Source organism: Podarcis bocagei (assembly GCF_964188305.1).
Source record: "Podarcis bocagei genome assembly, chromosome: 4".
NCBI classification, from domain to species: domain Eukaryota; kingdom Metazoa; phylum Chordata; class Lepidosauria; order Squamata; family Lacertidae; genus Podarcis; species Podarcis bocagei.
The window spans coordinates 18,374,141-18,401,388 of record NC_138128.1 but is presented as its reverse complement, the minus strand read 5'-3'; the positions used below and the strand labels follow the sequence as shown (position 1 = coordinate 18,401,388).

At 43.6% G+C, this 27,248-nt stretch overlaps 1 long non-coding RNA gene across 1 annotated transcript in view; it reads left to right on the top strand.

Moving 5' to 3' along the window:
• The first annotated feature begins 5,712 nt into the window (after positions 1-5,712).
• The window catches only part of LOC308585209, a 493,513-nt gene continuing 471,977 nt past the window's right edge, over positions 5,713-27,248 (top strand). The window contains exon 1 of the long non-coding RNA XR_014007153.1: positions 5,713-5,764. This is a non-coding gene — a long non-coding RNA (uncharacterized lncRNA). The remainder of the gene's footprint in view (positions 5,765-27,248) is intronic.

Here is a 27,248-nt window from a genome sequence, read left to right as displayed (position 1 = left end):
TCGTAATGGCGCCTCAATTATAGCATTCCATCGGAGAGCAATGAGGCTGAATTAAGCCTGGGACGTCTGCCAGTGAAGTTACACCCCTTTGCACCAGGGCTGAATTTGAGCCTCCCCTGTGTCCCATTAGGTTTAAGTTCCAATTGTTATGTATCTTCTTTACGCTTCGTTTAAAAGGAGCGCTTCGAATGAAGGTCACCTGGATCTGCACCAGGTGGATGGGCCTGATAAGTAGAATACTCCCCCCCTTTTTTTTTTATTCCTTAATAATGCAGCAGTGCCTGAAAATAAATCAGTACTTCTTCAAAGTTTTGGAATACATTACGTTATATAACACGGGTCATCTATGAGCAGATTAACACTAAACCTCTGAAGTACTTTTGCGGGGATGTAAGCACATCTGCACTGAGGCTCATGCTCTTTCATCTCATCTGTGTCAGACAAATTCTCACACGTAGTGGTTCAGTGCGGTAGAAGAAAGCCAGTTGAGAGAGGAATCCTAAGTATCAGAAGTCACAGGAAATTATGCCAACTTATGCCAGCATCAAGCATGCCAGAACAAATCCCCATTCAATACTGCTGACTGAGACAGCCTAAGCCTGGCAGAGAGGGTAAAAAAACCACAAGTCTATAAAACAGAATTTGTCTTACACCACCCTTTTGGTAGGTGTAAGTTCTGCCGAGTCACCAGGGACTCAGCTACGCAGCTGCAAATAAAACGTTTTAAACGTGTTGTAAAGTGCAACATGCAAATGTGACACTAGATGGCGAAAGTGAGCTATGCAAAATTCAACGTATTTTTCAAAACGTTTTTTTAAAAAGCGTTTTCACAGCATTTTTCTTACATGTGTGTAGATTCCACCCAGGTCACACAACCAAGCTGAATAAAGTTAGACTACAGCATAATTTCCCACTGCCTGGTCCTGCCACTCCCCAGAAAAGCTCATTTTCCAGGGCTTATGCCTGCAGAAGTTCCACTCAGCTTGGCTCAGCTGTCTGGCCCCCAAGTCAGAATGGTGGGGCGGTCTCTAGAGGAGCTGTGTTTAGGAATTTATGTTGGTGTAACCTGGCTGAACCAGGAACCAGTGAGCTGAGCCAGAGATCCATCGCATCCTAATTCACTCATCCCTTTACAGGGAAGTTTTTAATTGTTGATGTTTTGGTGTGCTTTTAATATTTTGTTGGGAGCTGCCCAGAGTGGTTGGGGCAACCTAGTTAGATGGGAAGCATTATTATTATTATTATTATTATTATTATTATTATTATTATTATTATTATTATTATTATTGTTATTATAGATCTAGGGTTAGGATTGTGCCCTAAGGAGCTACACCACGGGTGCAACAAGCCTGCTAAGAAATTGCCCAGCCTCCTTCCAACAAATAGTCATTTAGGGTGCAATCCATACTTGCCACCCTGTGCCCACCAAACTGAACAGGATTGAACACTCCAGTCACCAGCTCAAATATCCCAAGGAAGAGACATGGAAATGGAAGTTACTTTCACAAGGCTGGGATGGGTGGGGCAGTTTAGAGAAGCTGGCGGACAGAGTTCTTTGCAGCACTAGTCAAAAGTGTTTAAATTTTAAGATGGCTAATGGAAGGCTGCATTACAGTGGTACCGGGTTAAGAACTTAATTCGTTCCGGAGGTCCATTCTTAACCTGAAACTGTTCTTAACCTGAGGTACCACTTTAGCTAATGGGGCCTCCCACTGCTGCCGTGCCACCAGAGCACAATTTCTGTTCTCATCCTGAAGCAAAGTTCTTAACCCGAGGTACTATTTCTGGGTTAGAGGAGTCTGTAACCTGAAGCGTCTGTAACCTGAAGCGTCTGTAACCCAAGGTACTACTGTATATAGATCCGTTATTCCATATCTAGAGGATACTATTATGCCTTCAAACACTTGGAATGCTTGTGCTTTTAGAAGAAACCTGGGATGTTAGAACTGATTATGCAAATATAGGACTATCTGCTGACAAGCCCTCTTGCTATAAAAAATATGTCTAGTCGCTCTTGGCACCAGAAGGCAACCATCAGATTTGAAAGCAGATTCCTTGGGACTTTGCACGAAACCCACTCTTCAAAGGACAAGGCAAGATAATAGAGCAATATATTGATTTGATGCTTCCTTCAGCCTTCAGTCTCACATATGGAAAGCTCTCAGAGACCGTGGTTCTCTGCTTCGTTTCACACCTGCAGATTGCGATGCTCGAAAACCCATTTCCTTGCACGAAATCACATATGTGAACCATAGGCAAGGAAGGGCAGGCTGTGAATGCACCCACCCTTTCTACTTCTTCTGAACAGCAAGCCAACATCCATTGTGTTTCCTGTCCCCTCCCTTCCTGGTTTTCATTCAGCTGAAATGGTTCTCAAGCAAGCTTTTGTTTTGCCCAAAGCATCTCAGAACTCTTACTTCTTCTCTCCGACGGAAGTAGTTCCAATAAAAGAAAGTACCATCGCTATGCTTTATGCATTACTCTCTGCAACAGAAGGCAGAGAAACGTATCTCCCCATATTCTTCAGAAGGCAATATGCTTGTTAGTGAGGGAAGAGAATATAAACCATTTTCGTAGATTTGCACTTCGCTGGCAGCGCTTAAGGTGCGATGAAGGTCATATGTGACAGGGTTTTAGTCATTCCTCTCTGCAGTTTGAGTTCTCATTATGAGACTTTCTCCTGTCACTTGCAAAACTGTGGCACTCTTCATAAATGCCAAAGGGAGTTCTCCCCCTTTAGAGCGATGAAAGGACACCGTGTTCTTCACCACTGCCCAATTCAGCATCGCATGAGCCATTGAAATGGGACATTTCCACTTGCTGAGCTCAAATCTCTTCTTTGTAATACAGTCATGGAGCATTACTCTGCTAACCTTTCCATTCTCCTCTGTAATGGATCATACAAAAAGCACCTTAAAATTGGCCACCATTTGGCCAGTCCCTTTTGTAATTTGTTAAGAAAAATGAGGCAAAGGGATAAATGTTTAGTTGTAAGAATGTTTCCCATGAAGAGAACTGGAATTAGAATCATAAAATTGTAGAATTGTAGTGTTGAGAGGAACTCCAAAGGTCATCTCGTCCACCCCTCTGCAAAGCATGTTCTCCTTCATGGAGAGCACGTGTTGCGGTGGGGGCTAACAAGACACCCCACTGTTGCTGGGCAGGTAAAGTTAGTTGGCCATCATTGTGATTCGGCTCCCCTTGTCGTTGGGGGGATTTTGATGTTGCCATTTTGTGATTGACAGCCAGAGGAGTTAAATTCCCTGTGTGCAGCATTGAGCTTCCTCTTTTCACTGCGCACATCAGATCACCCACCCTCCCCATATTTAGGGTTGTTCGCATTGACCTTGCTATGCCTGTCATGGGGTCGTCTGCTCTTGGGGCAGGGGCCCGGTAGGAATTTTGTCCATTTGGCTGATTGGCTGGAGCCATTTGGTTTTTGCCTACTGCGTAGCAAATTGTCACAACTTGTAAGGTTGCGGTTAGGCATTGGTTTATTGAATTGGTTGTGGAGGGGCATGGATTGTCTGTGCCTCCCCCTCAAGTGCTGCTGCTGCAAGGGTTTTCCATTAAAGGAATCCAGGGGCTCACCATGCTTTTGTCCGAACCCCTGTCAAGGGGCTAGGGCCACGCAAGAGCCCCAGGGAGCATTTGGGGAGAGGTGAGGGCATGGTACCCAGCTCCATCACTCTCCCCAAAATGTTTTCCCTTTTCTGACTTTCGCTGGCGTGCGAATGTCAGTCTGTCCCTGTGCAGGGTCAGATAGTCACAACCAATGCCTAAGCAACCACCCACAATTTTTGTATTTTAATAAAGTTGTGGCCAAAATTATGCCAAAAAAACCTTAAACAAAAATTCCATGTGAATTGTGTTTTTATTGGGGTGGCTTGGGGACCTCGTCACACAATGCAGGAATCTCAGCTAAATCATTCATGACAGATGCATCCAACCTCTACTTTAAAACCTTCCAAGGAAGGAGAGTCCACCAAGAGAGTCCGAAGGGAGTTTGTTCCACTATCAAGCAGCTCTTATTGTTCTTCCTGAAGTTTTTGTCGGATTCCCCTTTCTTGTAACTTGAAGGCTTCCTCTGTCCTACGACACGAGCTGATTCATACAGCAAAGCTAGAATCAATGTTGTATTTGCAAAGATGGACCATTTTGCTGAACACCATATAGGTACAGCTGCAGACTGTAATTTTTAGTGTTTCGTGTCCATTAGAGCTCAATTTCCCAATGGTGGTAATAATAGGATTTCTCACCTAGCTTTCATCGTAAGATTCCATAGTGGGTTAAAATAAGATTAAAATACAATATTAAAATCCATTAATCAGAAGAATGGGGTGGGTTCCTAAAATGCATGTCAAAGGACAAGGTTGTTGTTGTTGTTGTTGTTGTTGTTGTTGTTGTTGTTGTTGTTGTTGTTATTATTTTATTTGTACACCACCCACCTGTCTGGGTTTCCACAGCCACCCTGGGCGGCTCCCAACAGAATATTAAAAACACGATAAAACATCAAACATTTAAAACTTCCCTAAGCAGGACTGCCTTCAGATATCTTCTAAAAGTCAGATAGTTATTTATTTCCTTGACATTTGATGGGAGGGCGTTCCACGGGGCGGGCGCAACTACCCAGAAGGCCCTCTGCCTGGTTCCCTGTAACCTCACTTCTCACAGTGAGGGAACCGCCAGAAGGCCCTCGGTCCTGGACCTCAGCGTCTGGGCTGAACACTGGTGGATGGGGCCAGACTGGTCTCCCCTTTTCCGTAATGTGGCCATCCAACTTCTACTTAAAAACCTCCAAGGAAGGAGAGTCCACCACCTCCCTAGGGGGTTCGTTCCACTGTCAAGCAGCTCTTATGGTTCCTCCTGATGCTTAGTCAGAATCTCCTTTCTTGTAACTTGAAGGCTTTCTCTGTCTTATGACACGAGCTGATTCATACAGTAAAGCTGGAATCCATGTTGTATTTGCAAAGACGGGCCATTTTGCTGAACACCATATAGGTACAGCTGCGACTGTAATTTTTAGCGTTACATGTCCATTGGAGCTCAATTTCCCAACGATGATAATAATAGGATTTCTCACCTAGCTTTCATCATAAAATTCCATGGTGGGTTAAAGTAAGATTAAAATACAAGATTAAAAATCTGTTAAAACTGTTTATAATCAGAAGAATGGGGTGGGTTCCTAAAACAACTGTATTTGGGTGTCAGAGGGCATGGTAAAGAAGTGTGTCTTCAGAATATGATGAGGCAGTGTAGCACCCTGCTTGTGGTTAACGCTTAGCTGGAATGAAATATTCAACGCAGCAACAGAGAAATTAAAATAATAATTTATTTGTCAGACAAATAAATGAGAGGCACAGTGGTATATGGTTACCAAGCTCTGGCCTGCCTCCTGCCATTATGGCCAGCACTTATATTTCCTTAATCCACCCCCCTTTGCTCCTCCTGTGGCTGCCTCTGTTCAATCAGCCTGCTTGAATTTCCTATTGGCTGATTGCTATAACCAATTTTAAGATACACTCATATCCTCCTGTCCTTATATGGAACACAAAGAGCTATATATTGTTACATCTATAAATGACAAATAAGTAGTAATATATCTTACATGTGTCTCAACAAGGAATCTTAATTACCAGCTCACCTCTTGCCTTCCTTGCCCTATTGCCTTCTAAAACAAATGGTTAATCTTAAATTTTATCTTAAACATATGTCAAGGATCTTGAGTTTCACATCAACATTGAAAGATCTCCTTCATTTGAAGGTTTCTAAACAAATGTCTGACAACTAATATATCAGGATAGCTCGGATGGCGTCTCATTTCTGGCAGGGGGGCTAGGCTCATCTGCCCCCCTGGTCTCCTACAGCAATATGACTCTATGAAATAAGAATTTAACATTTCTTTCTTTCTAGATCCTTTGTATAATTACATTTAAGCAAATATATTTAATACATAACATAGGTAGCCTTTTAAGAAGAATAAGCTTTCTCAAAGGAAAGGATGGACCTCAGTAAAAAACAGTTTTTAAAGAAGCCTCTTTAGTTTACACCTCCCCCCCTTCTCCGTGCTCTTGGCCTTTTGTCCTGTGGCTCAAGTTTAACGGTTTCTTTTTACGACTTTGAGAATTGTTTTCTGCTATAAATCAAAGGGGGGCCCCTTGTCCAGGAGGATAAACACTGTCAAGGTTCTCTAAGCAGCTGGTCTTGTGCCTGGCATGAAACTTTTGAAAGTCTAAGCCCATTTACCTGATCAAGATATAAGCCAATATATGCCTTGATTAAAAATGCAGTCTATATTCAGATGCCACATTAGCAGGAGAGGAGACTGGAAAACCACATGGGAGGGAGAACGGAATGGTTTGATTAAGGAGGGCCTGGCTGGCAAATTGGAACAGTGAACAGGAGCACTCCATGCCACGCCCTTCTTGGAGCAGGTCCCACTTGAAATAATTTTGTTATACTTTTGCCCTAACTATGCCTACTTGGGTGTAAGCGTTATTGAATTCAGTGAAGTTTATTCCCAGGCAAATGGATTTAGGATTGCAGTTTTAGTCTTTATGGTGCCAAAGGCCTCTTTGTTACTATAGCCGATGCAGAATAATTTCTGCTTTAGCAGAGAACAATGGGGAGGGGGAGCCCGCAGATGGAAATCAACTCAAGAGCCGCCGTAAACAGCAGCCTGTAAAGGATAATAGTTCACTTTAAATTATATTCAAATCCTCAGTTTGTCCACAAGATGGCATTTTGTTTGCTTACAGTCCTGCCGCTCTCGACAATGTACTGCATATTGTTTGCTCAGGCGACATGACTATTTTACTAGAGCAACGGATGCAATCCCAAGGAACAGTATTGCTTCAGATATTTTCACAACAGCTCTCATTTCCATCTGCCAACGCCGGTGCTACAAAGCTCTGTCACCCTTATTTTGTGGAAATGTAACACTCTGGCAAATAATCAGCCCGGTGGATGAGCTCTGCCAAATTGGTTTCCTAGATTCCTGGTACCTCAAATTCAAAACACAGGAATTATTCCCAAATGGCTTGAAAAGAAGGCCTGGCGAAATGGAGGCTCCCACTCCATCTCTGAAATCATTGCTATGAGTTTATAATGTCCCCCCTTGTAATAGGCTGAGAAATGTTCACCAATCACTGGGTGCTTAAAAACGTAAGAAAAGCTCTGCTGGTGAGCAGGCCTTGCTTCTTCTAAGAAAGCGTTTACTTCATATACTCCGTGTGATTTATTGCTGGCTGGCTCCCTGACATCAAGGCAGCTTACAACATGAAAAATACATGACTGTTGTTGTTCTTTAGTCGTTTAGTCGTGTCCGACTCTTTGTGACCCCATGGACCAGAGCACGCCAGGCACTCCTGTCTTCCACTGCCTCCCGCAGTTTGGTCAAACTCATGCTGGTGGCTTCGAGAACACTGTCCAACCATCTCATCCTCTGTCGTCCCCTTCTCCTTGTGCCCTCCATATTTCCCAGCATCAGGATCTTTTCCAGGGAGTCTTCTCTTCTCATGAGGTGGCCAAAGTATTGGAGCCTCAGCTTCACGATCTGTCCTTCCAGTGAGCACTCAGGGCTGATTTCCTTAAGAATGCATAGGTTTGATCTTCTTGCAGTCCATGGGACTTTCAAGAGTCTCCTCCAGCACCATAATTCAAAAGCATCAATTCTTCAGCGATCAGCCTTCTTAATGGTCCAGCTCTCACTTCCATACATCACTACTGGGAAAACCATGGCTTTAACTATACAGACCTTTGTTGGCAAGGTGATGTCTCTGCTTTTTAAGATGCTGTCTAGGTTTGTCATTGCTTTTCTCCCTAGAATCAGGCATCTTTTAATTTCGTGACTGCTGTGACCACCTGCAGTCCTAAACAATAAATAAAATGTTAACAAAAAACAAAAAACTGAACAATTTCCACATAAATCACAACAAGAACTGAAATAAAGATACAAAAAGACAACAGCAACAACCCTCCCATACCAACAAAACATCCCAAACAACATCCCAGACCAAGACTCTGTTCAGCAACCTCAGCTTATGTAGCTGGAGTCAGTCAGGTCCCTGCTCTTCCACGCCAGGTGGAAAAAGACCTACAAGGCAGGGAGCAGGTCTTCCAGGATTCACAGCCAAGATACAGAAGAAAGGTTAGGCTGTATAAATGCTATTCCCAGCAATGGTTTAGTAGTGCTATATACTACTGCCTGGTTGGCTCTGACCCTCCACAGGGCCTTCTTAGTGGTGGTTCCCAGGTGTGCCTGTCTCCATCATGATTAAATTTCAGGAGGAATTTGAAAACCTTCCTGTTTACACAGGCATTTGGTGGCTGGAGAATACTTTTTCCTGGCATCCTCAAGATAATTCAATGAACGCATGTTTCAAATTTATAAAAAAAAATTTAGAATGCTTTAATCAGTTTTAGGATGTTTTTGCTTTGCTTTTGTCTTAAAATTGTACATCTGCTGCTCTGAGCTCCTTGGTGACAAAGGGTGGGATATAAATTCAATAAACAATTGCATACATCTTGGGAGTGGGAGTAATAAAGGTGGAATCCTATACAGTCCTAAAGCAAATACTGTGTGAGCCTCTAACCAGGCTACATGCTTATTTCTGAAACACTGAGCAATGTTATTTCAATGCTTGTGATAAAGAATTGAGTTTGGCTTTCCACAAATAGCCTGTTTGCAGAGGCCGAGTCTGCCTAGCATTAACCAACCGAGTCTGTGTGGTACAGCTGTTTTCCCTCTCCTAGTCTGGGCTAGATTAATCTACTCGGACATATCACTATATTGGAACATATGAGTAGCAGTGGATCAGCTTGGTGGAGTCACCTGTTTCCTGTTGTACAACGATGACATTTATGTTTCCTGCCATCTTTGCTCCTGCCCGATAAGCTGAAAACTGCTGCCGCTTATCAGGAAGGGAAAGTGTTATAAAACATACTCCAGCCTTCAATATCTACCCAGACAGTGTATCAGGATGCATGGCTTCTCATATCTGGGAGGTCATATCCATTAACTCCCACAGTATGGTTTTCAAACACATCACCTGGGAGTCTACAAGGAGGATTTGCACACACAAAAAGTTGCAGAGTTGCAACGAAAGATTTTGGACCCTGGTGGATCTGCATGTAATGAATTAACCAATCATTTTCTTTTGTTTTTATTTCATTGATGGATCGTTTCCCATGGAACAGCCCGGAATGATTTACAATAAAACCACGAACAATATAAACACAAATAAAAACAAATTCAGATCTAATACATGTACAGACCAGGATAAAAATACAGTGGTATCTCAGGTTACATACTTAATTCGTTCCGGAGGTCTGTTCTTAACCTGAAACTGTTCTTAACCTGAAGCACCACTTTAGCTAATGGGGCCTCCTGCTGCTGCTGCGCCGCCACTGCGTGATTTCTGTTCTTATCCTGAAGCAAAGTTCTTAACCCGAGGTACTATTTCTGGGTTAGCGGAGTCTGTAACCTGAAGCGTGTGTAACCTGAAGTGTATGTAACCCGAGGTACCACTGTAGTTATGAACTTTTTTTTCAGGAGTAGACTGAATGTATGGGAGCCGCTTTTAATTGTATGCTAGTATCCTGGTGAGCCGATAGCCTGGGTGATAGGCCATTAAGGTGAACAAAGGAAGGGCTCTGTGCAAGACGGCAAATGGGTGGGGCTTCCTCCCTCAACTGGCGGGTAGTTAGAAAGACAAATGAAGAATTGAGAGGAGTTGAATACAGCCGTACCTTGTTTTGTGGCCGGGATCCATTCCAGAGCCCCAACCACTGGCTGAAAAGGACGCAGGGCAAAGTGCCACATCTGCACATGCACATGGAACGGTTTGCGCTTCTGTGCATGCATGAGTGACAAACCCGGAAGTAACCCGTTCTGGTACTTCCGGGTTTGCTGCGGACGTTCGCCAGAATGGACGCTAGATGAGGCGGACATTCGCGGAGGTATTACTGTAATGAGAGCCAGAAGCTAGAGGAAAAGCTGCAGACTGAGAAGCCAGAGAGGGTCAGAGCAATAGTTGATTTCTGTTTGAATCATAGAATCAGAGAGTTGGAAGAGACCACAAGGGCCATCGAGTCCAACCCCCTGCCAAGCAGGAAACACCATCAGAGCACTCCTGACATATGGTTGTCAAGCCTCTGCTTAAAGACCTCCAAAGTAGGAGACTCCACCACACTCCTTGGCAGCAAATTCCACTGTCAAACAGCTCTTACTGTCAGGAAGTTCTTTCTAATCTTTAGGTGGAATCTTCTTTCTTGTAGTTTGGATCCATTGCTCCGTGTCCGCTTCTCTGGAGCAGCAGAAAACAACCTTTCTCCCTCCTCTATGTGACATCCTTTTATATATTTGAACATGGCTATCATATCACCCCTTAACCTCCTCTTCTCCAGGCTAAACATGCCCAGCTCCCTTAGCCGTTCCTCATAAGGCATCGTTTCCAGGCCTTTGACCATTTTGGTTGCCCTCCTCTGGACACGTTCCAGTTGGTCAGTGTCCTTCTTGAACTGTGGTGCCCAGAACTGGACACAGTACTCCAGGTTAGGTCTGACCAGAGTAAAATACAGTGGCACTATTACTTCCCTTGATCTAGATGCTATACTCCTATTGATGCAGCCCAGAATTGCATTGGCTTTTTTAGCTGCCGCGTCACACTGTTGGCTCATGTCAAGTTTGTGGTCAACCAAGACTCCTAGATCCTTTTCACATGTACTGCTCTCAAGCCAGGTGTCACCCATCTTGTATTTGTGCCTCTCATTTTTTTTGCCCAAGTGCAATACTTTACATTTCTCCCTGTTAAAATTCATCTTGTTTGTTTTTGCCCAGTCCTCTAATCCGTCAAGGACGTTTTGAAGTGTGATCCTGTCCTCTGGGGTGTTAGCCACCCCTCCCAGTTTGGTGTCATCTGCAAATTTGATCAGGATGCCCTTGAGTCCATCATCCAAGTCATTGATAAAGATGTTGAATAAGACCGGGCCCAAGACAGAGTTTGAATCCAAGGCTGCAGCTATGAGGGAAATAAGGCCCTCTAGAGGCATTAATTCTGCGAGCCCCTCCATCGTTGGCTCAGGTTGCATACATGTGTAAATAAATCATATATCATAAAGACATGAGAGTCTCCTCTGTGCCTCATTCCTGAAGAACTCTGGTTAAACACCAGGAACCCCTGGAATCTAGCACCTCTCAGAGATTGGGGGGGGTGCCACAACATGTACAATAGGCTTGTTGAAGAAAGGAAGGTTTTTGAGAGGTGCTGATAAGAAGTTCTTTGAGATGGCTCTTATCTGACGTTCAACGACAGAGAGTTCCAATGGATAGGTGTGGCCTCACTTAAAGGCCCGATTCCTACAATGTGCATATCTAAATTGATTATTTATTAGTTTAACTATTTCATAGATTTGTACAGTTGGAAGGGATACCAAGGGTCATCTAGCCCAACACTCTGCAATGCAGGAAGCACAGCTAAAGATTCCTTCCCTGGTGGATGGCCATCCCACCTCTGTTTAGAAACATCAAGTGAAGGAAAGTTCAGACCACCTTTCATTACGGTCGGAATCATTAATTGCTGGAGGCAGATATACTGTAGTTATCAACCATGGGCTTTTGGTCTTTGGAAGGTGGATCTTTATAGTGAGAAAGTAAGGGGAAGATTTAAGTTCCTCGCAGATAGTGAGGGATAAGCTGGTTGAGATAAGACAGGCGAGGCCAACTTGAGGGCGACCCCTGTTAGCTAGTTTGCGAGCACAGGAGCTAAAGGAACAATAATATGGGAGAGTGATACTTTGTTGGGACCAGGTCTCTTGGAGGCACACAATGTCAAAAGAAGAGATAAAGTTTATTGCCTCAGGATCCATTTGCTTTGTCGCCCAGCCGTTAACATTCCAGGAGACAATTTTAAGGCTCTGGGGTGGGTTGGGTGCGCCTTTCAGGGAAAGAACTGCTTTTGCTTGGTTTGTAGGTAAGGATTGAGCCTGTTTGTTTCTAATGGTGTCGAATTTCCGCGGAGATAGGGAGCCGGCTGGTGTTTGCCTCTGGTCTGATCTTTGTCAATTATTTCCCAAGGAACTTTTAGGGATTACTCTTTTATGAGCCGGCCCATTGCTTTCCGGGCATGGCAAACTGGCCAAATGTTCTATAGCTTCGGCTGGTAGGTGTTGAATACTGACATTAGTGGTCACCGGGCCTTTGAAGTATGTTATCTCTTTCTGTAGGTGTTTTTCCGGGACTTGATTGTGGCCTAACTCTGCCTCATCTAGGTACCTCAGTTTGTCCCAAGAGCCTGGTGAGTTCACCTTGGGGATGGTTCTCCCTATTGGAGGTGATGTAGTGTACTCTTCGGTGTACTGGGCCTCCTTGATTGGGAGTAGATTAATCTCAGCCATTGTCTGAAGGTAACGTGGCTGACAGGCCGCCGGGTTTTGTTCTTGTATAGAGTTCAAATTAAAGAGAGTCTGGTCCTTTTTGTGGGCGGCCACATTGATTTCCTTATTTATATCTCTCCCAGCCAGCTTAATTCTTAGCAAGTCTAATCTTTCTAATATTTCAGTTTGTATTGAAGATGGAAATTGGCAAAATTGCCTGATTAAGGTATTTTCTTCCACAGAGAAGGGGTCCTCATCTTCGTTCGCTTGGGATTGCGGGTCTTGCAGGTGAACGTCTTTCCTTTTTAGGTTTAGAGGCACTTGTTTCTGGGGACCAGGCTGGGTTTTGGGAGGTTGTTTCTCCTTACTAAGGTTTGCGTGCTTAGCTTCCAGAAGGGGATTCAGTGGTGCCTTATTTTCAAAAAATCTGAGAATTTGTATCTGGGCCTTTAAGAATATGTATCTTGATCTGTAAATAAACTTGGCCAGGTTCAGGTCTCTAAATGTGATCATTGCTCTCACAGAACAGCCATCATGATGCAAATAATCTACAGAAGTAATATCATTTGGCCTTACTGCGCCTGGCAGTATATCATTCAGAATGTTCAAGGAGCTCATTCTTCGATCTTTCCCTGTAAGAAAGCCCTTTGGTTTTGGGAAGTTTGTAAATACCAATTTTTGGGGATTTAAGATCAGCTTCCAGCATCTTGTCTGAGTAAAGGCTTGCTCATCTTGTATAGTGTTGTCATCGCGATTGAGCGTTGCATTGTCCCCATTTCTCAGTTTGCTAGGTGGTTTGCTGCCTTCATTGTTAGGTACCGCTTCACCCCCAATGTCAAGTTCACTGAGTGACCTATTATCAGGGCTCTGGGGCGTTGCTTCCATCCTCCCAGTTAGTTCTAAACTCCGGTTCGGAGATACCTCCTTAGCCATTAGCTGTGGCGATGACTTCTTTTTCCCCTTCTTGCCTTTCTCTTTTTTATCTCGTACAGCAGATTTGTTTGGGTCCGATGGAAGTAGTTTGAATAATTTCTGCCATTGTTTATGTCGACTTGACTTTATTTTCCTTGTTGTTTTAATGTTCTTAGTTTTCTTTTCCCTGGCTTTTGGTCTATTTTTTTGTAATTTCTTGGTTGTTACTGCTTGTCTCATCTTCGCAGGTCCTACTGGTTTATGCATTTGGGGTGCATCAGTTGCTATTGTCTCTTTTGGTTGAGGGATGAGGTTTTCCACAAGGGTCAACAATAACCCATTTGTTATTGTCAAATAATTTTTTATGTTGGAAAGGTCTGTATTTATGTCTTGGAGGTGGGCCTGAAAGAGGCCATCACTCAGTTCAGTTTGAGTATACTTAAAAGTGGGCGTCTGGTCTTGATGGAATGTTGTTAATTCTGCCGGAGGCCGCTGATTATTGATGACAGAAACATTTTCCTCAGGTTTCTCCGCTAGGGCTAGTTCTAGCGCCAAGCTTCTTGGAAAGCTTGTGTTTCCAGAGTTTTGTTGAAACTCTTTGGAGTAGTGTGACCAGTCAGGATGAGTAAGGGGGGGAGGAGTGACTTCATCAATAATTAGTTCAGTTTGTTCACTCATGCGCTCCTCCCTCTTAGGGAAATAATTTATAATTTTACTTTGTCTCTTTCCAGGTCCTGGGGGGTTGAGTGACGATTCTGGCAAAATACCCAACTCCTTACATATCTTTCTGGTGAGGACCATGTTGGGTAGTTAGGTAGTTGTCTTCCAATTAGAGAGCCAGTTGTCCCCAAGTGTTTCTTCCTAATTTGCAGGGCCAGTGGTAGAGTAGTGGTGTATCTGCAGCTTTCTCCTGCTTAGCTCGTCAGCGAGCACTGAGTCTCAATATGTTTCTCTGCATAAATATATGTACCAGAAGGTAAAAAGGTGCCAGGAGGTAAAAAGGTAAAAAGTAATAAAAATGTTGAAGCGCTAATGCAGTAAAAGAGTGGAATTAAAAAACTGCCTTGCTGAACAAAGAGGAAAAAGAGGAGAAAGAAATGGCTCTTCTGTTGTAGGGTATAGGTTTTAATAAGGTGCTTGGGTGTCAGGATCTGTTCCAGGGTCTAACAGCCACCTTCATGCAGGTCACTTGTGCATGCTGCTCCGGAGCTTCGAGGGAGAGAAACTATCAGTCCCAAGAGGGAATACTATCCGTGAGTTATTAAGGCAGCTTTGGTGGGGCTGGAAAGGGAAGGAAGGGAGGAAAGCTTGAGAGTTCTTCCGTCGGCTCCCAGTTTCCTTTTACTGATAGAAGCTGATAGAAGCTGGGGGTTTTTCCAAGCTGCGCCTCTTATCAGCCTAATTTGCTGAAGACGCTCTTACTCATTCCGGCAGGACTCGGAAGGGGACTTGTTTCAACCCCATTTTACGGTGTTTCCGATCACCCACCTTGAGTTTTTCCTTTCCCAGTAACGGGGGTCCCTTCACGACGGGGGAGTCTGGCCAGGCCTCTTTTCCTTCCCCTCTCACTCGTTTCAGGAGATTACTCAGCTCCACAGCACCAAAGTACGGCGGGGGGTGCGACAAGGCAGCAAGGCTAAAGCTCGAGTCCGGTGATAAAACAATAAAACAATAAAACGCTAATGCTAAGAAAAGCGGAGGCAGTGCTGAGGAGATAGTACAGCCACTAAATCATTAGAATTAAAAGATAAACCCCCAAAGGGTTTGAAAAACTACTTAAAACTTTATCTACTTTGAAAAAACTTTGAAAAACTACTTAAAACTACTTAAAACTTTATCTAAAGGCAGACGAGGTTAACTAGGCTGCTACCTTCGTCGCCATTTTTGAATCTAAATATCTAAATTGATTATTTATTAGTTTAACTATTTCATAGATTTGTACAGTTGGAAGGGATACCAAGGGTCATCTAGCCCAACACTCTGCAATGCAGGAAGCACAGCTAAAGATTCCTTCCCTGGTGGATGGCCATCCCACCTCTGTTTAGAAACATCAAGTGAAGGAGAGTCCAACACTTTCCAAGATGGAGTCATGTACATGTCTACTTGGACATTAGCCCCATTGAGTTCAATGGTACATAGTCCCAGGCTGGTATATATAGACCCTCCAAGTGTCCCAGGATTTACGGAAGTCATCCTGGTTTCTGATTTGATCCTGGAATGTCCCGCTTTTCCTTAGGACGTCCCTATTTTCTTCAGAGAAATGTTGGGAGGGTATGTTTTTCGTTTGGAAAAATGTTGGAGGGTATGGTCTGTCTAGAAGTGCAGCCTAAATATTGTGGGAGGAGATGAGGATGGGATATTGGTTGTTTATGTTCTCATTTTTATTATGCATTTTATGTTTTTTATCTTGTATTTTTATGTTGTGAACCACTCTGAGATCCATGAGTGACAGGTACTATACCAATTTCACTAATAAATAAATGTTATTTTTATTTTTATTTTTTTTATAAATTTTTTATTAGTTTTACAGAATTTTTTAAACACAATACAAACATGTAAAAAGACATATAAACACGTATAGTTTCATAACCTTTTTTTTCATAAACCTTGTTTCTCAGACTTCCCCATACCTCTCCTTTTCTGCATCCCAATGTCCAAAGAATTTTTAGCAACTCTAAATATTTCTGTCAAGTCTCTGTCCTTTTAGTCTTTCCTTCAATCTAATCTTATATCGCTGTAACCCTTTCTTACTCAAAACCTTGACATTCTAGCATTCATCAAGTTTGTAATGGTCCTTAAGGTAGATTTTGAATTTCTTCCATTCTTCTTCCGCCGTCTCCTTTCCCTGATCGCGGATTCTGCCAGTCATCTCAGCCAGTGTCATATAGTCCATCACTTTCATCTGCCATTCTTCCAGAGTGGGTAGATCTTGTGTCTTCCAATACTTTGCGATAAGTATTCTTGCTGCTGTCGTAGCATACATAAAAAAGGTTCTATCTTTCTTTGACACCAATTGACCGACAATGCCCAAGAGAAAGGCCTCTGGTTTCTTAGGGAAAGTACATTTAAGTACCTTTTTCATTTCATTATATATCATTTCCCAGAAAGCCTTAATCTTCGGGCACGTCCACCAAAGGTGATAGAAAGTACCTTCAGTTTCTTTACATTTCCAACACTTATTATCAGGCAAGTGGTAAATTTTTGCTAGCTTGACTGGGGTCATGTACCACCTGTAAATCATTTTCATAATGTTTTCCTTTAAGGCATTACATGCCGTGAATTTAATAAATGTTATTTTTAGGCTGTAGTGAGATATCCACTTACCAGGGAGTAAGACTAATTAGATTCAATGGAATGATTTTTCTAAGCAGACATGTACAGGATTTCAGAGTTAATATTTAATACATTAACATTACTTTCTACAGTGTAATGATACGTTCTGCATGGATTTTTTTGTTGATGATTTCTTTGAAACAGTATTCTATCATTTTAATTCTTTATTATTATTATTATGGTGCGTGGGCAGTAAGAATAAACTCTGACCATGTGCCACTCAAAGCTAAGCATTTTTATATCCCACAGATCTCAATGGGACAGCTGAACCAAGTACCTTGATCTCTTCAAGCGGAATTTATGGCATAGAAAAAGTCCTTTGTTGCAGTGCCATAGCGTGGGTTGCCTGTGCCCGAGGCCACTCAGATATTGGTGGGAGGAAGTGAGGAAAACAGACTGAGTACGCATGCACATTCAACTGCCTAACAGTGTCTATGTCACTCAGGAGATCACTCTCAACACAAATCTCTGTTTGTTAGGGACTGGATAACTTCAAGGGAAGTGTGTGTTTTTTAAAAGGGGAGGGTAGAAAAGGGATGGCCAACATGTGACCCTCTTAATGTTGCTGGACTCCATCTCTCATCAACCCTGACCATCAGTCATGCTGTCCTGGGCAGATTGGATTTGGAGTCCAACAGCATCTGAAAGACATTGAATCAGAGAGGGACTGGAAACCAAGTAACCTAAAATGAGTTCCGATCCAAGCATCATCTGCACTCCTGCACATGGGAGACGCCCCATTGACATTCCATCCCTAGCTTATTCCTGCAGAAATTGTGGAGAAACCATGGCAACAGGAAGCCCCATGGAGACCTTTGATGAGTGGTTCATGGTGAATGGCTTGATATGAGAATCAAAAACAAAACAAAAGTCCATGCTCCACACACACACACACACACACGGAGCTAGTTTGTCACTGGTATCTTCAGACTTGACTAAAGAAAGGAGGCAATTAAATCTAGGACAAAGCAAGACATGAAATGCAGAATCTGGAGGACAAAGAGAAGGCTCCACTCATTTATCATTTGTGACAACATGCTGAGAGAAACTGTGGATGCCGCACTGACAATCTGCGCACACAAAAAATGCCCTGGGGAAAACAGGAGAGCAGAACTTAGGACATATTAACACATGATGGCCAAATGCTAGATAGCAGACAGGTACCTTTGGTTTGTTGCCAATGAGATGGTTAGTCTGCATGGCCTAGAACTCCTTATCACTGTGGAGGGATGTCTCATAGAATCATAGAGTTGGAAGAGACCTTGAGGATCATCTAATCAGCTGTCCTTTATGGGGATTGAACCTGCAACCTTGGCATTGTCAGCCCCACACTCTAGCAAACTGAGCTATCCAAGGATGCATCTCTTCAGACTGCAGTGAAGGCTCACCTGGTTGAATCCAATATACAAATTCTTGACATGTGCGCTCTCTCTCTCCAAAAGTGGTGGTACAAGTTTACAACCCCAATAAGATGTAAAGGTAAAGGACCCCCAGATGGTTAAGTCCAGTCAAAGGCGACTATGGGGTTGTAGCGCTCATCTCGCTTTTAGGCTGAGGGAGCCAGCGTTTTTCCACAGACAGCTTTCTGGGTCATGTGGCCAGCATGACTAAACCTCTTCTGGCACAACAGAGCACTGTGACGGAAACCAGAGCGCACGGAAATGGCATTTACCTTCCCGCCGCAGCGGTACCTATTTATCTACATGCACTGGTGTGCTTTCGAATTGCTAGGTTGACAGAAGCTGAGACAGAGCTACAGGAGTTCTCCCCGTCATGGGGATTTGAACCACCGACCTTCTGATCAGCAAGCCCAAGAGGCTCAGTGGTTTAGACCACAGCACCACCCGCATCCCTGCTCCCAAAAAGAACAAGGTATTAGCGGTAACAATTGACTGTTAGAGATGCAGGATATGTCAGTGTTACTTTAGCGACTTTACCCAACAAAAGTGATGGTTCCATATCAGCTAAGTTTTTGTGGCACTTGATCTGTTAAGCCTATTGTGTATTACATAGGTGTTTTACAGAAGTCTCCAAATATTTTGCTGGCCTTGATAGCTAAGCCTATTGATTGATTGATTGATTGACTGACTGATTGATTGATTGATTGATTGATTGATTGATTGCAGCTTTTTTCCTACAAAGGTGAACTCGTAGCAACTCACAAAAGCAAACATTAAAAGCAAATTTAAAATATAAGAATAACAACATAAAATGCTTACCAAACGTATATATAAAAGAGCAAATCCAATATTGTGGTTACCCAAGCTCTCCCTTCTCTCAAGGAAGCCATCCTGCACCAGCTTCTTGTGCATAGGTTCGCTCTTTGGGGAAAACTGTGCATAACAATGCACGTTGGTGAAAATAATATCAGAAGATGCATTGTATTAGGGGAAATTGCTTACTAAAAAGTTCATGTATTAGGGAAAGTTACCTAAATGAGTATATTAAGAGAGATTCACATTAAAACAAATTACAATTTTCAGAAAGACCAACTGGTGTAGGGAAATGAAGAAATGAGTATAAAGTTGGAAAAACGAGAAACTGAAATCTACCAAAATTGACAAATTCACACAGGCTTAAGTACATTCAGTTTAATGCACATTGTCCTCCTTGTGATTGAGAACCCTACACCCTTCAACCAATACAAGTCCAGAATGCCTGAAGATGACTCGGGTGACCTTGAATTCAAGCACTGATAGATAATAGGCGCATTCCCCCCCCCCCCATCACAAAGAAAAAGTAGCAGGCACAGGTAGTCATCTGTGGTCCATTGATGCCTTAGGAACTGAATTAGTTCCAAAGATTTTGTGCCTATTTACCACTGTGTATTGTCTGCAAAAATGAGGCATAAACCATCAAAGCCTTTCTTTTACATTAATTTGCATTCCAAGTGACAGTTTGTATGCCAAGTTTCAACATGATGTAGATTAAGAGGTCTGAGTTATGAACTCGTGCCCAAGAAGGTTTACAATGGAAGCGGCAATGAATCCTTAATTATAACATCATAAAGACAATAATGTAAACACAAGATGTTGCAATGGGAAGTAACAGATATATTTGGCATGGCCTTTAACTTATGGTTTGCTGCAATTTTACCATCTCTATCGGAGAGTGCCTTTTCTATTTATTTACTGTAATTTTTTAAATCTTTGACAGTTATTTTCCAACTGCAAATGCAGTTAGGGAAAGTACACATTATTCCACCAATCAAAGAAGGCCTAAAAGATGAACAATTTCAAATTACCTGGGTCCCAGGTCATCATCATCATCATCATCATCATCATTTATTATTTATACCTCGCCCATCTGGCTGGGTTTTCCCAGCCACTCATGATCAGATATCAGTGTGAGAGAGTGAATCACAAACTGAAATACATAGTGTATACATTTATTTGGTCGTTCAGGGCAAGCCCTATCACTGATCAGAGTGAGGCAGCCACCTCAGTAGCAGATGTGTGGGAAATGGTGGTGAAGTTTTAGAGTTATACATGCAAGCCTGCTCTGGACCCCATAAGTAGCCCTCAGGTATAGTGGAAGATTTCCACTGCTAGCTATTTAGGAGAAAGACTGCCATCAGTTTGAAGTGACAACTGGGTTTTTTCCCCCACCCTAACCTAGCCCTAACCTAACCCATAGGAGCCAACATCTAGGGGCCATAAGGACTTTAGTCCCCCCAATAAAATATTTGAGGGGGCCTGGCCCTCCAAAGTTGATGGGCATTGTCATTCAAATGATGCGCCTCATGTGGTCGATTATACAGGGTGGGACTTACTTGCCCCACCAATGATTTATTCAGGTTGGCACTCCTGCCCTAACCCTAATAGCCTTCAACTTCCAAACTTCCTTTCTTTTTAACATTTATCCCCAGTAGAGTTGTTTTGTTTTGTTTTGTTTTGTGCATTGTAAGTAGAAAACCACAGGTATTGGTTGCACCTATGTGAGTGGTTAAATGACAGAAGGTGTGCTGGACTATAAAGGAAATGGTCTCTGACCCATTTAGGACCTGATCAAAACCAGCTTTTGCTTTGTTCTAGGGCTAGTGGTCCTCCAGATGTTGATGGACTCCAACTTCCAAGAGCCTGAGCCAACATTACCAACCATAGGGAATGATGGGAGTTGTAGTACAATGATGTGCACAGGCTAAACATCTGTTCCAATCTGTGGCTCTGGTGGCTTTCCACACAGCATGCTTTTACAGTGCATATAGCACTGTGTTCCCAGCATCAGGCCAGGCAACTCATGAAAGGAGCTTAGCTGCAGGTGGGCAAGTCAGCCAGTAAGAAATTGCTGCAGCCCTTCTGTGGACTTGTTTAGAAGTCTAGGTTAAGGCTATGGCAGGAGAAGCCATCCCAGGAGGTAGATCTGTATTCTGCTAAGAGTGAAAATTCTATGAAATTGTCTCACTGTCATCTCAGCCTATTAATAAGGAAGTGAGTTCATGCTGCTCGATTCTCATCTCCAAGTCATTTCTATGCATTTTTTACATTTAACCTAATCACATCCCCGAGAAGCTGATCGCCTAGTACTATTGCGGAGCATCATTGAAAGCCAAATTATTATCCACTGCTGTACCGTCTATCATTTTCCAGAGACCATAAACACATAAGACATAATCTCTACGAAGAGTTAAAAGGGCACTGGGAAAACTTGGCAAACGGAGCTCAGTTTTAACAGTCCCCATAAAATAAAATCTGCCGCTTGTTTTCATTCTGAATGGGCTTTTTTAGATCACTGCAGGGGACACCACTGTTCATATCTGGTGTAATTCATCTGAATATTTAATAATATTTTTTGTGCACATATATATGCTATATACGAAGGGGTGTGCAACTACCATAAGATTTCATTTGGATCCTGATTCAGTACTTTGGAAAGCATACTGCTGCCCAATTTTATGCAGGGTCAAACTGTATCTGCTCCATAACCACTCCCACCCCCAGTTCACTATGGTGAGATTAAAAACAGCTGTAGCTGATTTTTTTTTTGCCTTTGACAGAAGTGGATGAAATTTGTAGGCAAACTAACCTCTCCCAAGTTGATAAAGTCTGCCAAACTACAGACAGCTAGGTCCAGGCGCTTTTGTTCCAGGTACCTTTAAAGTTTGTTTTTAAAAGAAAAAGAAAGAAATGCCTATAGCTTTGGAGTAGGGTGGCATTTGATTAATTTTTTAAGCATGAATCCTGCCAAATCATAGGGAGGAATGGTTTACCTGCAAGGCTTGCTGATATAGTTTTGGGATAGGTAAAACAGAAATCATACTGACCTAGCATTTGTGAGCAATTGGCTTTTCAGATGTGAGATAGGTGTTCCTGGGTAAGAAACCTAGAAAACCACAGACAGATAGGTCCAGGGCTTTCACGCTAAGCATTTTTAAAGTTGAATTGAGGTCTGGAAGACCTGGCAGTGATTTGCAATCTTGGTAAAATAGTCTAGGCTGCATCACCAGATATATGGTGTCCCAAGCAAGGGAAATAATAGTCCCACTCTAATCTGCCTTGGTCAGTGTCCTGGAGTACTGTAAGATGATCAAGGGTCTGAAAACCAAGGCTTAGGAGGAACAGCTGAGGGACTTGGGTATGTTTAGCCTGGTAAAGAGGAGACTGAGAGGAAAAATGATAGCTACCTTCAGATATCTAAAGGGTTGTCTCATGGAAGAGGGAACAAGCACAATATACATCAGGAGGCTTAGTTTGGTCAGAATCGAGCATACACTTCTAGAGTTAAAACTAAATACATTCCTTCTGGTAAATGAGCCACCATAGATGCTTGAGGGCCATGAAAAGTGGTGTCCCAGGCTTTTTAGACCTGTCTACCCCATGTACTATCTGAAACCAAAGGGGCACATTGGTTGCCAGATGTGGTGGTGTTTTTTCAGCTGTCCAACCCCACTATAAGCTCTTTTCCAATAATATGACAAGGTTGCCATCCCACAAGCAGATGCCTAGATGGAGAATGAAGAGGCAGCTGAAGTAATGCCCTTTAGCATTATGTTGTGTCACACACACACACACACACACACACACACACACACTTGTGCTTCTGACCACATCCACTTTCTACCCTGTCCCCACCCGCCATTGCCATCAAGGAAAGTGACTCTCAGGCTTTAAAATCCTTCCATCCATGCAGAGAAAGCCATTGTGGAACCTCAGTCTGGATTAAGTGTGTTAATGGCTTCAGGCATAATACCCACAAAGAGCCACACACAAAGAATAGGTATGGAAAAGGAGCTTGCAGGTATCAAGATACATTATGAGCCACTGGTGTTTTTGGTTCCCCCCCCCCTCCCATTTCTTTCTTTTACTGTTAAGAGCAGTAGTCACGTAATCTGGGGAACCGGGTTCGCGTCTCCGCTCCTCCACATGCAGCTGCTGGGTGACCTTGGGCCAGTCACACTTCTCTGAAGTCTCTCAGCCCCACTCACCTCACAGAGTGTTTGTTGTGGGGGAGGAAGGGAAAGGAGAATGTTAGCCGCTTTGAGACTCCTGAATGGGAGTGAAAGGCGGGATATCAAATCCAAAACTCTTCTCTTCTTCTTCTTCTTCTTTTTTGAAGACAATGTTATTAGCGCTGTTGCTTGCCAAACTAACCAATCAAGCAGTTCACCCAGAGAAAAGGTTTCCAGTGTTGCCAAATATAAAAAGCGCATCAACTGAATCTGTAATTGAGCTTGAAAGCTAATGAAAAGCCTGTGCTTAACCTTTCTTCGCTTCTATCTATGTTTCGAATGCCGTTGGAGATGCTTGCTTTGCATATCCCAACAGACAAAAACTTCAGGTCAGTGCTTGCATTAATCTTTGAGCTGGACAAATTGTATGTTTGTAAGGTATAAAGGGCAGCGCAGTTGTGTTTTCCATTATACACTAGGGAGCCACTGAGAGAACAGGTGGAACTCGTGTTATACTATGAACTATTGTTTAAACTTCTGGAAGGATTTTGGAGATACTGCTTGCACAGAGAAACACATTCATAGAATCATAGAATTGGAAGAGACCACAAGGGCCATCGAGTCCAACCCCCTGCCAAGCAGGAAACATTCACATGATGGAAGTAGCAGGACTGTGTCAAGTAGCCATGCCCCATCCATGCTGACACATATCATGGCCACATGAATTCAGTGTCAGTGCCAGATGTGTGCGCATGCAGCATGCATCATGCATCAGAGTTTCTGCTTGCATGGAGGACCTCCTATGGACATGTATCAATCAGTGTGCAGGCCCCCTTCATGCTAACTGTGAATGTGTGGCCCCTAAGAGGGAATTTGATGGGTTTCATCATGGAGCTGCTGGACGACTTCTCACTCTCTTTGTCACACATTCAGTGAGCAGATTAATACCCCCATATTAAGTTCACATAGGAGACTGTCTTATACCGAGTCAGATCATGGGTCCATATAGCTCAGTGTTGTCTACCCTGACTGGCAGTGACTCTCCAAGGTTTCAGGCAGGAAGTATTTTGAGCCATCCCTGGGATAGGGTCTTCTGTGTATGCAAAGGTGTCATGAGCTCATCCTGCACTTGAGTAGGACCCTGGTAGAGACACATGCCCAACTGGCATGTTCTCTCCCTCCTGGTCTTTCATTCAGGAGCTTCAAAAGCTTTCTTCTGCCCAAACATCACAGCAACTAATGCCAACAGACATCGGCACATTTAGGGATCCACAGAGACTGCTCAGTTCGCGTGACAGACCTCAGCAACTCAGCATTTTGGCTAATCAATCATACATATAAACACACACGGAGCACTGCAACATGGCTCCCTCTCTCTCTAGAACCAAACAGCAAAAAGAAAGAACAAAGGACAATAGTCCCACTTCACGGAACACAGTAACACAAACATCCTGTCTCTGTCACTTCCCACTCTGTGGAGTCAAAACATACGCCGTCATGTGAAAGACAGCAATCCCATGACTGCAATCACGGAGCAGGAATTCTAGCACTAATCTACAACACCTTCTCCAACAGTTTCTCATCCAATGTCTCTCAGATTTCATAGAGATGGAGGTAGAAAAATGCCAGCAGAAGGGGATGGGTGACATGTGACTGCCCCGCCCCATCTCCCGCAAGCAGCCCCATAAGACACCAAGAAAAGCCTCTCACAAAAGTCAGGGACCCTTCTGAATGGGGTGGCCTGTCATGCAGAGACAATCAGGTGGGGGGATTCCTGTACACAGAAAGTGTTTCAGCCCGATTTCAGGTAGTCGCTCACCCTTCTTCCTCAATCTCTCACAACACAGCCAACCAAGTCTGCTGAAGGAGGAGGCATCTTCTTCCACTCACCCCTTTCTGTCGGTGTTTGTTCTGCACATTGTGCGACGTGAGATAACCTTTTGATATTTTAAACAATAGCTCCATCAAAAAGGAAAGGCCAGCTCCACCCACTCTCAGTCTTTTCTTCAGAACTGGAATGATGCTTGTTCCTACAGTGCAATCTAGCACGTCTGTTCAAATGTGAGCCCCATGGGATTCACTCTCAGGTAAGTGTGTGTAAGATTTCAGCCTTAATCAACCAAAGAGCACTTGGAGATCGATAACATTTTGTAAATCTGTTTTTCTTACATTCGGCTTGTGAGCACAATAGCAGTCTGATTATAAGCAAAAGGAGACGTACCGAGTTTTCTCTGGTTTGGGCAAGGAAAAGGTGAGCAAGATGCAGAACGATGAGCTGCTGCTACTGATTAGGATCCCTTCACCGCTCAAGGCTCTCCATCATCTCAAAGCCACTCACAAATTATTAGGTAATTACTTTCCATTGTTTAGCAGGCAGCTTGTTCTGATTTCAGCTTTCTTTTGTTGTCAGCAAAAGAGCTAATTATATCTCTATTGTGCAACCTGTAGCAACAAGTTCAAAATCCAGAAGATCTCCAGGCTAATCAGGGGGAAATCGCGTGTGAATTGTGTATACTAGGCAAAATCCATACAAAAATGTGTATGTTAAGACAGAGGTGCACGGAAATTCTGACCCATTTTCATAACCACTTTTGAACAAAACAAAAAATCACAAACTGTTACAGAAATGTGGTGAACTGAAGTTTGGAGATACGAGAGATTCAGAGGAAGCAAAATGGACTGGCTCGTTCCAGTGGTGGAGCTTCATGCTGCAGCACTGGGGGGGGGCGGGGTGGAGAGCAGGCGGCGGGGCTGGAATGTGTCCTGGGGGCGTTGCACACCGCCTGTGGGGGCGTGGCACCCAGCACAGGTGCGAGGGCAGCCACAATGGCACCCCACCGGCATTGCGCTGCCGGGGGGGGTGGTGCGCTCCCCCCAAACTCCTCTTCCTCCGCCAGTAGTTCATTCACCCCTACCAGCAGCTGATCCAGGGGGTGGGGACAGGAGTGGGACATAATCCTTGCCATTAACCCTACAATACTAACTCCAGGCACTTCGCCCTGCATGAAGATAAGCACATCTCTCCCCCATCACATGAAATCTGGAAGCACAAGAGGGGGAGACACCACTTGATCATGTTCCTTCTCTTACCATTTCTCAGGAAAGTGGAAGCAGGCTTTGTGTCATGCGCCTTTATCATTCACTCTCTGGGCATGAAGACATAGCACTTCAATTCCACAGGGAACCACAATAGGGTTTGTAAGGCACAAATTGTTCCGTGTAACCTTGGTGATGTACCTTCAGCATCTTTGAAAGAGAATGATGAAGTGATAGGTCAGTCTTTTTTAGGTTCCATTGTATGCTCTCTCTCGTTTCCCTCCCTCGTGCTGTTATCGGGTAACCTGCTCCCTTCTGCAAATCCTTCCACAGTTCCCAGCTGGATACCAGTTTCTGGCAATATAAGAAAGCCTGGAGGCTGTACATCTGTTCTGGAACTGTCAGGTAGTGCAGTGAGTGAAGAAGCCCATAAATCTGTAGTGCTCGACTTCGCCCAGGAAAAGAAAACCGGTCTGTTCTTTTGCAGCACCAAAGAATACCATGCATCTTGAGTTCGCTTGGAGCATTTTGCTGACAGACAGCCTGAACATCACATGCTTTTGTTGAATCAAACAGCATAATGGATAAGCAAAGTATGGTTTTGCATGGCGATCCTGAATCTGAGATCCTTATTGATTACACAAGGATTTAGTCCACATTGTTCTAGATATTATTATGATTAAGGTAAGGTAAAGGTAAAGGACCCCTGGACGGTTAAGTCCAGCCAAAGGCGACTATGGGGTTGTGGCGCTCATCTTGCTTTCAGGCTGCGGGAGCTGGCATTTGTCCACAGACAGCTTTCTGGGTCATGTGGCCAGCATGACTAAACCGCTTCTGACACAACGGAACACCGTGACGGAAGCCAGAGCGCACGGAAACACCGTTTACCTTCCCGCTGCAGCAGTACCTATTTATCTACTTGCACTGGCATGCTTTCTAACTGCTAGGTTGGCAGGAGAGGGGCCGAGCAACGGGAGCTCACCCCGTCGCAGGGATTCGAACCGCAGACCTTCTGATCAGCAAGCCCAAGAGGCTCAGTGGTTTAGACCACAGTGCCATCACAACATAAAAATACAAACCGAAAACACAAAATCCATAATAAAAACATGAACAAAAACAAAGCAATCACCCCCTCTTCCACAACCACATTTAAAAAGCCATATAATTATCAGCCAAAAGGCCTGCTTAAGAGAAACATTTTTGT